Source organism: Montipora foliosa, chromosome 3 (genome assembly GCF_036669935.1).
Source record: "Montipora foliosa isolate CH-2021 chromosome 3, ASM3666993v2, whole genome shotgun sequence".
In the NCBI taxonomy this organism is placed as follows: domain Eukaryota; kingdom Metazoa; phylum Cnidaria; class Anthozoa; order Scleractinia; family Acroporidae; genus Montipora; species Montipora foliosa.
This window is the reverse complement of record NC_090871.1, coordinates 21,507,647-21,522,845: the sequence shown is the minus strand read 5'-3', so window position 1 is coordinate 21,522,845 and position 15,199 is coordinate 21,507,647.

Genomic DNA, 15,199 nt, shown 5'->3' with positions numbered 1-15,199 from the left:
GTATAAAACTTTGGAATGCTGTCCACATTATGAGTAGTATAGGGCGCATAACGTAACCTACACCACTTGAGAAGCTACAATTAGAAGTAAAAAAATTAGGTATGGAACCTAGTACAATTCTAATATACATGATGATATGAATCTCTCTACTTAAAGAGCCAATTCAGAATATTATAAAATTCTATACTCTCTAAAACCCGCGCAAAAATATGGTGATATCATTATCTCTACTAAAAGCCTATTTAGAAAGTTATTCAGTTTTATACTCTCATTATCTCTAATAAACCCACACGAGGCCATCATAATTTGGTTATTTCTACTAAAAGCCTATTTAGAATCATATCAAACTCTTATCCGCTATAAAAACTGCGTAGAAAATAATTAAAATACAGATTTTGCGACAACCCTTGTGTTTCTGGATTTCAGAAGAAGAAAGAAAATCTAAAGTCTAGTGTCCTTATCGCCCTAACTAAGTATTTATCTTAAATGTTCTGGCAATGTTCAAAGTGTTTGAGATGACCGACTTCTGCATCCGCTCAAGTACACCCCGTGCTCTCGCTCCTATTAGCTTCCTCACCGACTTCTCTAGGTGTTTAGAATAACCACCCAATACGTCAATTATTATGTTGTACTGTTCAACCCTGTAACCATTGTATCTCTGCTTCATCTCCCACATCATGGGACCATACTTGAGCGTCTTTTCCTCATCTTTCTTGGCTCTACTCTCAATCCATGGGCAGCTCATTTCAATTGTGTAAACTTTTTTCCTCTCGTGGCTGACAAGACTCGCGTCTATCCGATTTGCTCTTACTTCGTTGTGCTCTGCATAGATGGGAATATCCCAAAACGCTTCACTCGTGGTGTTCTGGTAGGCTGGTTTTGGCATCGCCGGTGAGTACCATGGTGGAACCTCTTCTATCAACTCATGCTCTCGGAGGAGCTCAAAAAACAGAATCTTCAAGGCTGCATTATGCCTGTATAGGTACTTGGTTTGTGCCAGGGAGGAACATCCAGCCAGTACATGTGCAACGCTCTCAGCTACCTTCCCACATAACCTGCATAGGACTTCACCGTCGGTGGAGGTTTGCGTCTTTTCCTTTGTGTAGAGCTTCGTAGGTAACAACTGCTCATATAGCTCATACATGCCCGCGATGGTATATGTAGGGCATGTAGCCCAACCTTTTAGCCATGCAAAGCAGCTGGTTATGCTTAGGCTATCATCGTCCCATCTGATACGGAATAACTTTCCTTGCCATCTTTTTTCTCTAGCGATCTCCAAGAACTGCATCTCTTGAGATTTCTTCAGCAGATTCCCAGCTCTAGCTGCAGTCACCACCTTTCTTTCCGTTGTAACACACACGGGATTTAGGATATCAAGCTGAAGTGTGATGTTAAGTTCTTCAGCGTAATTGGCTGCTTCCTTTACAAGCGACTGGTGACCTGATGCCATGGCGTGTTCTTCAAATTCTTATTCTTATTCTTATTCTTATTATTATTATTATTATTATTATTATTATTATTATTATTATTATTATTATTATTATTATTTTGTTTTTTCGGGTCGCGCTCTGGCTGCGCATGCGTAAGATTTCCCTGTCTCGTAGGAGGCAGTTTAAGTGGGATTCGAACTCGGTCTCTCCTCCTTCAGAGGCAATTGCGATTGCCACTAAACTACGGAAGAAAACACAACAGATGAATGAGAAAATGTATCAAAGAATTGTGCGTGACCTGAAACGAGTTTTTGTGTTTTCGTTGCAGGCAATGCAATATCCGGTTATCGTCAACCTCGTTCCCAGGGTCCTCTTTTTTTTAGGAAGAGAGAGGAGGCTGGGAACGAGGTTGGGTTATCCTATGACTCTGTAACTGATATCGTAATTTTATAATTCTTCCAGTATTGTTAAGAAAAAGTATGAAATATTTTTAATTATCGTCCTAGGGACTTGCAAAGCATCTCTTTTCTAGTTTTGATTGGAATTAATGCCGTTAACATCAATGTAAACAAATATCCACGATCGCACATAACGCTATCATTGAGTCATGGAATGTGGACTGTGGACTTCGGACTACGGAATTGAAACTGAATAATTACTGAGATATCGTAACATTAAAAAAAAAACCACTGAAATACTGTGCGCTTAAAGGAAGTCGGCTAAAAATCCTTCGAACAAAGTGTAGGCTACCCGTAGCCTCATGTTTTGTGATGTTTTTTTCAATCATTTTGGCAACAAAACATTTCATTTATGATCACGGAAAAGTTACGTGATTGTAGTTTTCTGTCGTTTTGACAGATCGTAGCCTATGAATGTCCATTCAGTTGCATATGAATGCCGTGCGTTGTTATATGCCTCGCCGGCAACACATCAGCAGCATTCGTCTGCAATACTTTAAGGTGCTAGATTTTTCACACGTAATGTGCTTTTACACTTCACAGAATGAATGCTATGGAAATTTGTGTTCTCCGAACGGAAAATGTGCTATCAACGCAAGAGATAATACCCACTACTGTAAATGTGAAAAGGGATATACTGGAAAGCATTGTGAGGATCTGGGTAGGTAAACCTTACTCAATATTTTATTTGGGGATGAGATTTTTGCCAGTTTCTCGAGATCTTGTCGAAAAAATTCAGCAGCTGTTGTTTAGACATCTTATTAAGCACGTTGAGGCTGATTAATCAGAATTTTAAGAATATGCCAAGAGCATACCCTAGATTTCGCGTTAGTTATTTCACTCATTTAATCTTTTTCAACGAGTTGGCATAAAAAAGAGAAAATAAAACTTAAAGCTGATTTAGTAGGAGTTGGCCGGCCTGACATCGCAGCAAGTGGCACAATCATGACGATGTACTACACATCACAACACATCACTACACATCACAACAGTGCATTTTGATGTGTTTCCTGTTCAAGTAGCATTGGTTTATTGAAATACTATACCATACAACTCTACGAACCTCAAAAAAACCTTTTCAGGGTCTTAAGCCTGGTTTTCACTAGCGACGCAAGCACAAGCGCAAGCATAAACGCAAGCACAAGAGATTCGTGTCAAGTGAAAACGAACCATAACGCAAGAACAAGCAAATGACGCAGAGATAAAGATTCACTAGTCCCGTGATTTCTCTAATAACGCGCCTCCGCTAGTAGAACCTGGGGCGGGTCTTTTTCGTTGAACGAACATCACAGCTCCCGTTGTGCTTGCGTTATACGTCCCGTTTTCTCAAAACGCAAGAGAACGCAAGCATACTGAAGCTCAAGCACAAGGAAAAAGGAAGATTTGTGATCCTTGCGATTGTGCTTATGCTTGCCTCAGGCCCATTTTCTCGATGAAATAAGCGCTCTTGTGCTTGCGTTCATGCTTGCTTATCGAGGAAGATAGAAAACTGAGACTCTGCTCGCAAGGTACTCTTGTGCTTGCTCGCTAGTGAAAATCAGGATTAACTTATGGGAGAGAAAATAAGCTAGAGCTCCAAAATTAGCTGCTATTATAAAACGAATGTCATTTTTTTTAAAAAAAAGGTAAAAATTGGCCACATACACTGTAGCTGCGTGTCACTGGAGAGACGACAAATTTAAAACACTCTCAAGATTTTCTGCGAATACAAGATCCACGGCAATATTGTCCTGTTCGCATAAATATTTATAATTTACGTTTAGATAGAAATTTAATGTGACTCACCATTAGACACTTTGAACAAGTAGGCACCCATATACGGCATCAATCATCCTAAAAGTGTCAGTGGCTCAAAATAATTACATAAAATATCTTATAAGGGCATTACATTTTTTCGGCTCCAAAAATGCTTCCTTCAGCTAGACCGAGTGAATTTGGAGTATACAAAATATATTAGGCGTTGTCATAATATCAATACAGGAGTTTAATATTTTAATATTTCGGTACTGAGATTCATGATATTTCATTAGATAGCCTCAAGAGAAAATGAGGGGGCAGAGAGGGAGGCTCCCGGTCCAGCCCTTGGGATATGTCATGTCCACGAAAGTTATATTTAGACGAGCGGAATCGAAGTCTTTGTTCTGTCTTCCGAGACGTCCGCATGCAGGCCAGCTTCGGTCTGATGTTTGAATGAATATAAATATTCATCAGCCTTCCACGTGCGCCGCCATTTTCTCTTTTCACTAAGAACCTGAGAGCGAGGCAAGACTGCATGCGCACGTCTCGGAAGACAGGCTTCCGCTAGAACAAAGACTTCGGCTCGTCTAAAAATAACTTTCGTGGACATGACATATCCCGGCCAACGCCCTGAGCCTCCCTCTCTGTCCCCTCATTTTTTCTTGATAGCCTATACTCTTCAAATACTCTTTAAAAAGAGTACATACAGGCTGCCCCAAATAAGCATAAGGGCTAATGAAAATAGGGCAGCCTTATTCATGTTGAAATAGTGGAAATTTTCTAAAAGTCAATTATTAAAATAAAAAGTAATTAGCGTGCTCCTCCTAATTAATTTCTTCTCCTGATCCTCAGACGTGCATCACTTTGATGCTACCCTGGGGCCCGTTTCTCAAAAGTCCCGAAAACTTCTCGGGACCGAAAAGCCATTTGTGAAACTGCCAACCGCTTGCTTTGGAAAGGCGACGTTTTAACATGTTTTCAAGCTAACTAAAAGAAATATGTCTGTGAAGTTTGACGACTTAAATCCTCTCCGTTCTTGAGATACAAAAGGAATAGTGACACCCGAAAATGCCCCGAAAAGTTTCGGGACTTTCGAGAAACGGGCCCCCTGGTCTCGAGAATTATAAACGTAACTTGAAAAGGTACAATTTAGGACGCACGTTTACGAAACTCCTGGCTGGTCCCTTCATCAGGGGTGATACAAAGCTATCACGGGAGTCTCTTTTTATGAAAGGAAAGAGTAAACTGATCCTTGCGTTTATCTGGACAATTTTTAAAGCAAGTCTTGCTTATGGACACCTGAGAAATTCAGGTGTCTTTAACGGGATTCGAACCCATCACCTCTGCGATGCTGGTGCAATGCTCTACCAACTGATTTATGAAGCACACAGTTGGTAGCAGGTCAATTTGTTGGGCTCATGTGCTCCCGTGAAGGACTCGGTTAATGAAATAAATGTATAATTTAATTGCGGGTTATATATGAAATGGAGAAGTGATCCTCGCACACTGTTGGGCAATTTAGTAACAGTCTCCAACAAGATTCGAACCCATGACCTTTGCGATGCCGGTGCAATGTTCTACCAAACCGAACTATGAAGCCACCCATTTGAGAGAAAGTCAATTTGTTGGGCTCATGCGTTCCCGTGAAGGATTTGATAAATGAAATGATCACACACGGGGCAAACTGAATGCTGATTGGTTGAGATGGAGGGAATTTTTCATCTTAATCCCGGGGGCACTTTTGGTAATCAATAGGATATTTTCACTGTCAAAATAGGCACGGATTTAGCCTGTGCGCAACGCCGGTATCCTTTTAACACCTCAGGGATTAGGAGACCATGCTATTCAAGTCCCCTGGGAACTCATTTGCCTATTTAAGCAAATCTTCTCTAGTTTTTGGTCTCTTTCGCCAAGTTACGCCGTTCTCGTCCAGTGTGGAATTTTCTGCCCCTCCCGCCTCCCCTTCGGCGACGCGTGCATCTTTCCCATATATATCTCTGTCTTGCGACCATCTGCCTCCGCAAAATCTCGCTCCCCATAACTTAGTATCGCGAGGGCGTTCGGTGGTTGTATTGACAGTGAAAATGGTATACTATGATTACTTGATCCTGGTTGGTCAACAGTTGCTTATCCAGAGCAAGCGAAGTTACAAGAGAATCTTCTTCCAGATTCTGACTCTGATTAAACTGCTTTTTGTCCACATGTAAAATACAGTTTTATTAAATTAAGCTCTACTTCTGTTGACAGCATCGATTTATTGAGTTGAACTTTAACGCAATGAAAGCATGTTGAGTTAATTGTCATTTGTCGCGGCGTTGAACGGGCTTCCCTCAATAATTTTGCTCTTTATGTACATGATAAGCATGTAATCGTATTGTGCCCTCGTGAAATGAAAGTTTAATTTCACTTGTAATTTTCAAGGTTTCCAAATTTCCCTCGTCACTTCGCGACTTGGATAATTTTGTGACAACTTTGAAAATGCGCGTGTAATTAATCCTTAATTGCCCTCGGGCTCATGCGATTGCATATACGAAATATCACTTACATTTAAAGTGCGGGCTATAGACCAAAGAGTGAAGCGATCCTTAACATTTCTTTCAGTCTTTTCATATGATCACCCCTTTGCCAGAAAGGGAAGAAAGTGCAGGCATTAATAGCTAATAGCGTCCTTTTCTTTCATTACTATGCAAGTAGGTGTCAAGTAAAAGACCGGATGAGGGTAATCATTCAACAATGGGCAACTTTCACGATAGCGTCATTTGACCACAACTACCAGAATTCAGTTTGTTTTTCTGTTCTTATTTAAGTTTTGTATTCCCAGTGGGGTAAAAATACCAATACCTCTAATGCATGAGGCAAGCAAAACCTGAAGGATTCTGGGACTTGTAGTCAAATGGTGTCATCATGCAAATGTCCTATCATTCCACGCAAAATTGTGGTTAGTTATGCAACGAAACCTTGTTCCTCTTCTATGATATTTTCCTTTTTTAGTCACTGACTGCTCCAAGGCTCCAAATCCAAAAGTTACCGGAATCTATGATATTCGACTGAACGACAGCTTTGGACATCTTCCTGTTTACTGTGATCAGACAAGCGATGGAGGAGGTACTCGACTTCTTTTACTCTCGTTTCCTGTGGGCAATGCAAAATACTGCTCAACATTGCGCTACAATGAGCCCAATCTTCTATCTGTTGACTCATGGGAAATTCAAACTCCTTGTGTAATTATTTAAATCCAACGGCCCTCAAACAGTTTCACAAAAGAGAAATTTTACCAAATTAAACAAATAGTTTGCCTTTGGATCTTTAGATTTCGCTTTAATCGGTGCGCATTAGGTACGTGAAGGTAACAAGATTAGCAAATGTTTGCCGCACGATCAAGCTCGACACATGCATGTCTATATCCCAAGTAGGCAGGGGTACACCCAAAAAAAGGATATTTTTTCATCAAATTTTAACGACCAAGATTTGACTTGAAACTGTACAAAACCATACATTTCTACAAAGCTTATGAACTAAGGAATATGAAAAAATATATTTTATGCCTGAAAAGCAAATTGTAACAGTTTATTGCACCACCTGCTTGGTGGTACCAAGGCTCACTTGAGAAGATATCTCCTGCTAGAATTGGCCAAATTGAAAGGTTCTTATGTCATTTTAAAGAAGACAGACTGCTGGTTGCTTTAAGCATAGAGATTTGAGAAATAATAAAACCATGTAAAAATAATGATTCAGTAAAATTGACCCAAAAAATTCAAGGCACATTTTACTTCATAACTGCCATAATATGCATTATTGACAGCAACAAGCCCTGAAAATATCATATCAATTGGATAAATCGATCTTGAGATATCTTTTCCTGAAGACTAAAAACATGCGCAAGGAGAAAAATGACTTCAAAGTAAAATTTACTATTCCAAATTGAATTTCTCATTAATTATGCCACAGTAATAACCCTCTTTTTCAAATTTTAATACTTGAGGCTTCTACAATCATTTTAGAAGCCTACAGCTTCTCTTAGAGCTTCTTCCCGGCGGGTGCACAGAAGCTGCTCTCCTTGACGGCGTTTCTTTTCTTTTGTACTCGCTTGCAGATCTGTCTTCCTCTTTCTCCCATTTTCTTCCTTTAGCAGTGGATGCCAGTCTTGTGGATGATCCACCAGGGATGAAAATCCTTTCCACAGGTCTACAATACAATTAAAGAAAGAAAACTTAAAGACATTAGTTTTAAAAAGGCCTTTCTCCAGGGGTGTCTGGAAAACCCGAATAGCGAATAGTCGCGAATAGCGAATAGCGAACAGCGAATAGTCGCGAATAGCGAATAGTACGAACAACGCGAATAGTGGCGAATAGTGACGAATAGTCCCGAATAGTGACGAATAGTCTTCAATAGTCACCGCCTTATGCTGAACAATCTCGTAATCAAAGCGAATAATATGCTCACCTGTCGTCGAAAGAGAGTTTCGTGCATGCTTTCACAAACACTCTAAAGAAGAACAAACGTCAAAATGCAAAAATATAAATCACTTTCATTAATACATCAAGCTCATGATCATCTCCTTGCACAGTGGCGCCCGAACATAAATTTTAGATACTCACATTTCATCATCCTCATCTGTGCTGTCTGATCCGGCGAGACACGTTCTGTAAAAAGGAATAAAATCAAAATGTGAGGCAAGTGGTTTGTGATTAAAGAGACAAACGAGCTAGTCTGATAACCGTTGCGTTAATTAATTATCCAAATAAGCAACAGAATTTCAGTGCATTTATTACCCTTTCTTCTCAGGGCTCAAGCTGTCCTTCGCCGGAACATCTCTGCTTTTTTAGCGGGAAAATCCCATCCAACGTTGCTGCGCGGTTGACCAGGAAGTACTGCGTACCAAATTTTCGTCAATTCGTCACAATCCCCCCACCCTCCACCCTTACTTGCCACTATTTGTTACTATTCATCACTATTCGTGACTATTCGTCACTCTTCACGACCATTCGCCACTATTCGCACTATTCGTACTATTCGTGACTATTCGCTGTTCGGTATTCGCGACTATTCGCTATTCGCTATTCGGGTTTTCCAGACACCCCTTTCGCCAGCGTAGCTTCACTATTTCTGATGCTATATTTTGGTGTCTTAAAATTCACATATGATGAAACATTAAAATCTATATAACCTTTCAGGCATTTAAAGAAAAACCAGAGATCCAGTATCTCTCTTCTGTATTCTAGAGGTAAAAGTTTGAGTTTGACAAGTCTCTCAGGATAACATAAGTCAGTTTTCAGAATGAATTTAGTTGCACGTCTTTGTACACGCTCTAGTGTCACGCTCTGTTTTCCTTTCCTTTTTCGTTTGTAGGCGGTTCTCGCTTTGTCACCGTCCATTCTCAGTTAATTTTACGCCGATATATGACTCTTATATTCAATTCGTAAAGATAGAGGCCGTCTTTATTTCGCTCAACTAACTCAGCTTTGTATTTTCGGGAAGTACTTCATGTTAGAGTAGCTCTTCTTTGCCGTATATTACTTCAAATAAGGTGAATGCAGTGTCCCCAGTCAAACGCTGCCTGGAAGCCGTTGACGCGCGACCAAAACGACTGGAAAAGTTACCGACGCTGTTTCCGTTGCTATGACTACCAAATCTACAAACGGTAGCGGGAAATTTAAAATCGAAATTAATGACATACAAGAGGGAAAGCTGGTTAAAACTCTTTCCCCTTCGCAAACTTAAATATCTTTTAAGATATTTAAAATTCAAATTTTTTTACTCTGATTTTGCTCTTAATTCGCATTTTTCAGTGAAATTTGGGTATACCCTACCCTGGTTTCCGAAGGTTTTTCTTGCGCAGTTTTCGGTGTCGGTCATGTCTCTAAGCGAGAAAAAACTCTGGTACCCAGGGCAGGTATACCCCCGCCTTTAACATTGCAAACTGCTTTGTATTGAAATTTGGAGAAAAAAAATTGTCCCAGAAAAAGTGAATTAAAAGTCACCTCAGGAACAGACCCATTTATGCAAATGACTAACTTGGTCGTCCGGCGTAAATCATTTGTAAACGTTTTTTGTTTTCCAGTGACATAGATGACTTTTGTTACTAATAATTGCAGGTTGGACGATGGTATTTAAAGTTGTTGCAAACGCAACGCCTTTGTACCTTGCGGAGATGTGGAAATCACCAGACACACATTCTGAGAATGTGACGGCCGCCCTGGATTCATCTGCAACTTTTCCTGGACACTATAAAAACCGTCTGTTACTTTCTCAAAACTGGAACACGTTTAATCCCAAGCAGGTAGGAAAAATTAAGATATCACACAGCTTTTTTACGACATCTCTCAACTTCCTGTATCTCCATCGCGAACAATCCTATTGTGCTGCTTTTTGACCAGAAAAGATTATTGGTCAATGCAGCGTACCTGCATGACGTATTCGCGGGTTCGAAAACTAATCCTAAAAGACTTACGACGTTCGGAGAACTGTCGCTTTAATTATCGAAACATGGGACTTCCATTTCGTCATGTAGGATATGCATGGTCTAAATAGCTGGAAAAACATTCAAATCAAGAAGACGTCCATAGTTTTGGACATCCATCTTTTACTTTGTTTATTTAACAAAACTTGGAAGTTTTTAAGTAATCTCCACTCTCGTTGCTGCGTTGAGAAATCATCAAGTCCTGCTCAGGCGGAAACTTTAGCTGGCGGAGTTGCATGGCTTTTGATTACAATCCTTTTTTTCGGTATATGTTGTGATTGAGTAAGCTAATTACCTTTGGTGTTGATTCCGCGCCAGCCAATTGAAAATCCGAACATCTTTTACTCAAGGTGTACTTGTTATCATTTTGCAGGTTCCTGTTGCAATCTACAAAGATCGTCAAGAAGTGCATTCTCTATTTTTTAATGCCGTTAATGACGTGGGATGACCTCAAAAGTGAAGCAAATCTGCTGCACTTTGGTCTTCAACCAATCGATGAGGGTTCTGATCGCTCTTTTGAGATATCCAAGAAAAAGAAAAAGAAAATTCTCTGAGCATCCTTTACAGCAACACAACTTCTTTGTCCGTGTATAACTCACCGGGTGAGTCTGACAAATCCAAATTCTGCATCTAAAGATTTCTGGATCGACTCGTGTTTGTTCCCTGGGGGATTCAGCAGGAAGGGGATGAAGGAATTCCAGCGTAACCGCACCACCCTAACCCCGCTTTGGAGGAAATACCACTCGAAAAAACATCAGTACACTGAACGAAAAAGATTCATGAAAAAATGAGGGCACTGACGGCCCCCCCCCCCCCCCCCACCCCCTTCTTATTCTGTCCCTAATTCTTAACTCGCTGCCACTAGAAAAACTAGTGACTTTTTGTTAAGGCCTGGCGAAACGCACGTTTTTGAAAACAGTCCAATTTTTCGTGCAACATTTTGGAAGTTGCATGATGTTGTATTCGTTTGGCCCGGCGCATTCACGCAAAATTCTTGCAGCGGGGCACGCACGGTCTGTAACTTCGAGCTAGTTGTTTGTTGGAAGAACAACCATAGGACGTCCCCTCAATGCTATCCAGTCATTGTGGATACATCAATACTAATTTTGCACAAAAATGTGGAGATTGATTGATTGGTAGTTAAATTATTTATTTTTTATTTATTTACAATGCACTTACACGTTTTCTTGGTGCAAAATTTACTCATCTCAGGCGAAGTACTATTGACATTTTTATGAAACTACTTCAGGAGAGGAAAAAAAAACAACGAAATTATTACAGATAACGTAATTATATGCACTATACTACCAATAAAAATAAATGGTATATAGTCAACTGTACTAAAAACGAGATTGACACTGATTCATATATAAATTCATTCCAAAATGACATAACCAGGTAAAACATTTGTGAATGTACTCCATAATGTGAATACATCAAGTTAACAACTATCTCAGACAAAGAATATAATAATATAATCTTAACGTTAAATAGTACTCAATCAATAGAACAGGATATCCATTCAGTTGCAATATTTAGACTGTTAAACACAAGAAATACTGGAACACATACCGGCGAGTAACGAAACCAGTACTGAGCAAAATAGTGTTCAAAAATTGCTTTTTTAAAATAGGATTTTAGATGTGCTGCTTCGATTATAAAGAGGAAGGTCATTCCAAAAGTATTTTCCAATAATGGAAAGGGAGAATTTGCTTACATTGGTTATAGCGTGAAGAAATGGATGCTGCAAAGATGCATCCCGAGTTGAATAATTATGTTGCTCAGAAACCAGTTATATGGAAAAAAAATTACCCTGGTACATGGCCCATCACCACAAAGATAATCATGCATAAGTAAATGTCTACATTTTAGCAATATCGTGAAATTTCAATAGACCTAAGGAAACATAATGCTGGCTTGGGACCATACATCACTGATGATTCTAATAACTTTATTTTGCAATTTTAAAAGCTGTGACAATGGGTTTTCATAATTACTACCCCGCAATATGCAGCCATATAGTAAATATAGGTAAATAAGCGAATGATGAATATTGATTAGACAATGTTTACTGACATAATGCTGAACCTTAAATATGACGTTAGTACATTTACTAACTTTGTTACAAATACAGTATAATGAATATGATCATGCCAGGAAAGGTGATGGCCAATATAGACATCATACCCAAGTATCTTAAGATTGAAACTTGTTCAAGGAATTGACCAGCTAAAGTTGATTAAGAAAGTAACTTGAAATTTACTTTCTGATGAGGATTGAAGATATTTAGATTTCTTTAAATTGAAAGTTAATAACTACTTGGTAGTTCAGAGCTAATGCAAATTAGATGTTCACCTATATGTAGAGAAGTTGTCTGTTGACAAACATTTATGTGCCAACCACCGGACAAAAGACCCTTTGTTTCAACAGCCAGTGAGCCTCTGGCTGGCACTTGAATGACAATAGGTAAACAATATCTTCCCTAAAGTGTTTCAGCATGCTGCGTTGCAGAGGTTTCCCCTCCACATAACGTATAATTTCAATAAATTGCTATTTACAAGGTCTTAAGTGGGTAAAATGGTCAGAAAATGAAAAAATCAGGTTTTTTTTTTACCTAAAAGTAAGAACAAAATAGCAGCATTTGCACGTGAATAGGAAAAGTAACGGAAATGCTTAATTGAAGTCATCATTGAGAGGTTCAAAATTATTGTTTTTAAATCAACATAAAGGACAAGATAACTAGATTATTTTTCTCCAGCCATGAGCACAAAAAATAGGTAATTTTTCCTGAAAAACCAGCGAATTCAAAAGGATCACGCCGGTTCCCATTGGTGAAATAAGCACAAGCACAAGAAAAGGAAAATTAAAGCTTGTGCTTAAGCTTGATTTTATGCGTATTTTACGCCCGTTCCCACACAATTTTTCTTAATTAATTAAGCTTACGCTTGTACTCGTGCTTATCGCACAAGTGGGAACCAGGCTTATCTACACGTCGATTGGGCTGATCAAAATTCCTAGCAATCAGCGGTTATTTGAACATAAAAGATGCAACACTTGACAATATCTAGATGTATCACAATATCTACAAATTCCTATGTTAAGCATGAAAATTCGACGAAGAGTAAATGCGACTAAATTTGTTGCGTGCGTTGCTATTTTTGTCTTTTGATTGTTGTGCACATTTTGACAGAGAATATTAAATTATGAAAAAATATCTACGGACAGATCGTTAAAAAAAAACGTTATTGTTAGCGGTTATTTGAACATAAAAGATGGAACGCTTGACGAGAAATAATATTTTTGTTGATATTTGAAAGAAGAAAAATTTCGGGAATTAGGGCACGGTGAAAATGAGTTAACAAATTTGCATACGTGCGTTGAAATGTGATACACGAGGAGACAGGAATTTTATTTCTCTGACAGATGATTTTGTCATTGTAGTGTAAAATGAAGTTTATTTGGAAAGGCAACAATATTTCTTTAACTTCCTGGTTAATTCAATTTATTGCTACGACTTACTAGTGCGAAGATTGTTTACATGACACTCACTCTTTTTTGCGAATTTTGAGGGGTCATAAAATTACATCACTTGCGTGACAATACATCCCTTTACTCTGACACAAACACATTCAGATAGTAACAAACTTCATATTTATTAACCATTTCTTCTGCTTTTGTGCTTGTCAGCATTGTGATTTGCGATAATTCGCAAGTCTATTTTTGTATCTCATAGATGTTCAGATTTTCAGTTACATGGCCCTCAACCTCGCGATTGTGTAAATTGTTCTCCCTGAAGTCACAATAGATACGTTTCTCAGGAACCCGACAAAGAAGGCTTCCTGACCCGACATATGAAATGTAAATATTCAGTTGAATATTACAACAAAATTAAGAAATCAAAGACGGACGTTTCTTGGCTAAAAAGTACGTTGTTTTAGGCCCTGTTTATAAGCAGGTAGTGTAACCCTACTGCTAGGGTTACCCAAGCAAGAGGGTCAAACATAGCCCGGGTTTACAAGCAAAATTTCACAGGTAGGGTTACCCTACCAGCCGGGACAACTTTGCGTGCTTGGTAACCGCCAGAATCGCCGACACAATGTAAACCGCTAAAAAGTTGTCCAGGGTAGGCGAGTTGTCCCTAGAAGAGCGTTTACAAGGCAGCTAGGGTAACCCTAGCACTCACATAGGGTTATCCTAGCGCCAGGGTAACCCTAGCTGCCTGGTAAACACGTCGTTGGAAAAAAGAAGAAATGTGTCAGCGCTAGGGTAACCCTCTTGCTAGGGTAACCTTTGCACTAGGGTTACCCTACCTGCTTGGGCCTTACTCTGAGAACGACGAACGATTAACATTCTTTTCCGAAGTTCATTCACTTGACGCAAGGTGATCACGTGCACCTTTACTCAAGAGCGTGTTTGTTATCTTTAAAATGAATTTATTACCAAAGCTTAAAAAACTAAAAGACAGGACAGGGTTAGTTGGAATGCTCAGCTGACAGGACAGGATATTGCAAAATAATTAAAGGTGTGAACGTGTGAGCCAAAGGGCCTCTGCTGCTTCGCGGACTGTCTTAAGATTCTTGCTTCATATTCTCAGTAAAACCAAAGTATTAGGGTTTTTTTTGCAAAATAAGGGCGAGGATGATAGGCCTTTGAGACAGAAGTCCAAACCGACTCATTTGTCCCCTTCACCTCACCTCAGACAATCTCCACCACCCAGCCCCTCCCCCTCACTAACCAGAAAAAAGTGGACGTGGGCAGCTGAGCATTTCAACTAACCTTGTTATGAGTCCTTTCCAAATCCGCCGACCAGTACTGCAAACTTGCTCGGCTGACGGATTTGTTTGAGGTTGTCCTAAAATTCAAATTAAAAAAAAAAAGCTAAAAATGTCCTTATCAATAGACCCTTTGCATAATGGCGCCCAAATTTGATCAACAATACTTTATCCTTAGCCTCGTGTTTATATTTCAAGACAAAGGATTTTTCTCATGAATGTGAGGCTAAGGATGTATCAAGTATTGTTATTCAAATTTGGGCGCCATTTATGCAAAGCGTCTATACGTTTGGCCAGGAGTATTTAACTTGTTTATGTTTGTGTCACAGCGTTTTCATAGAC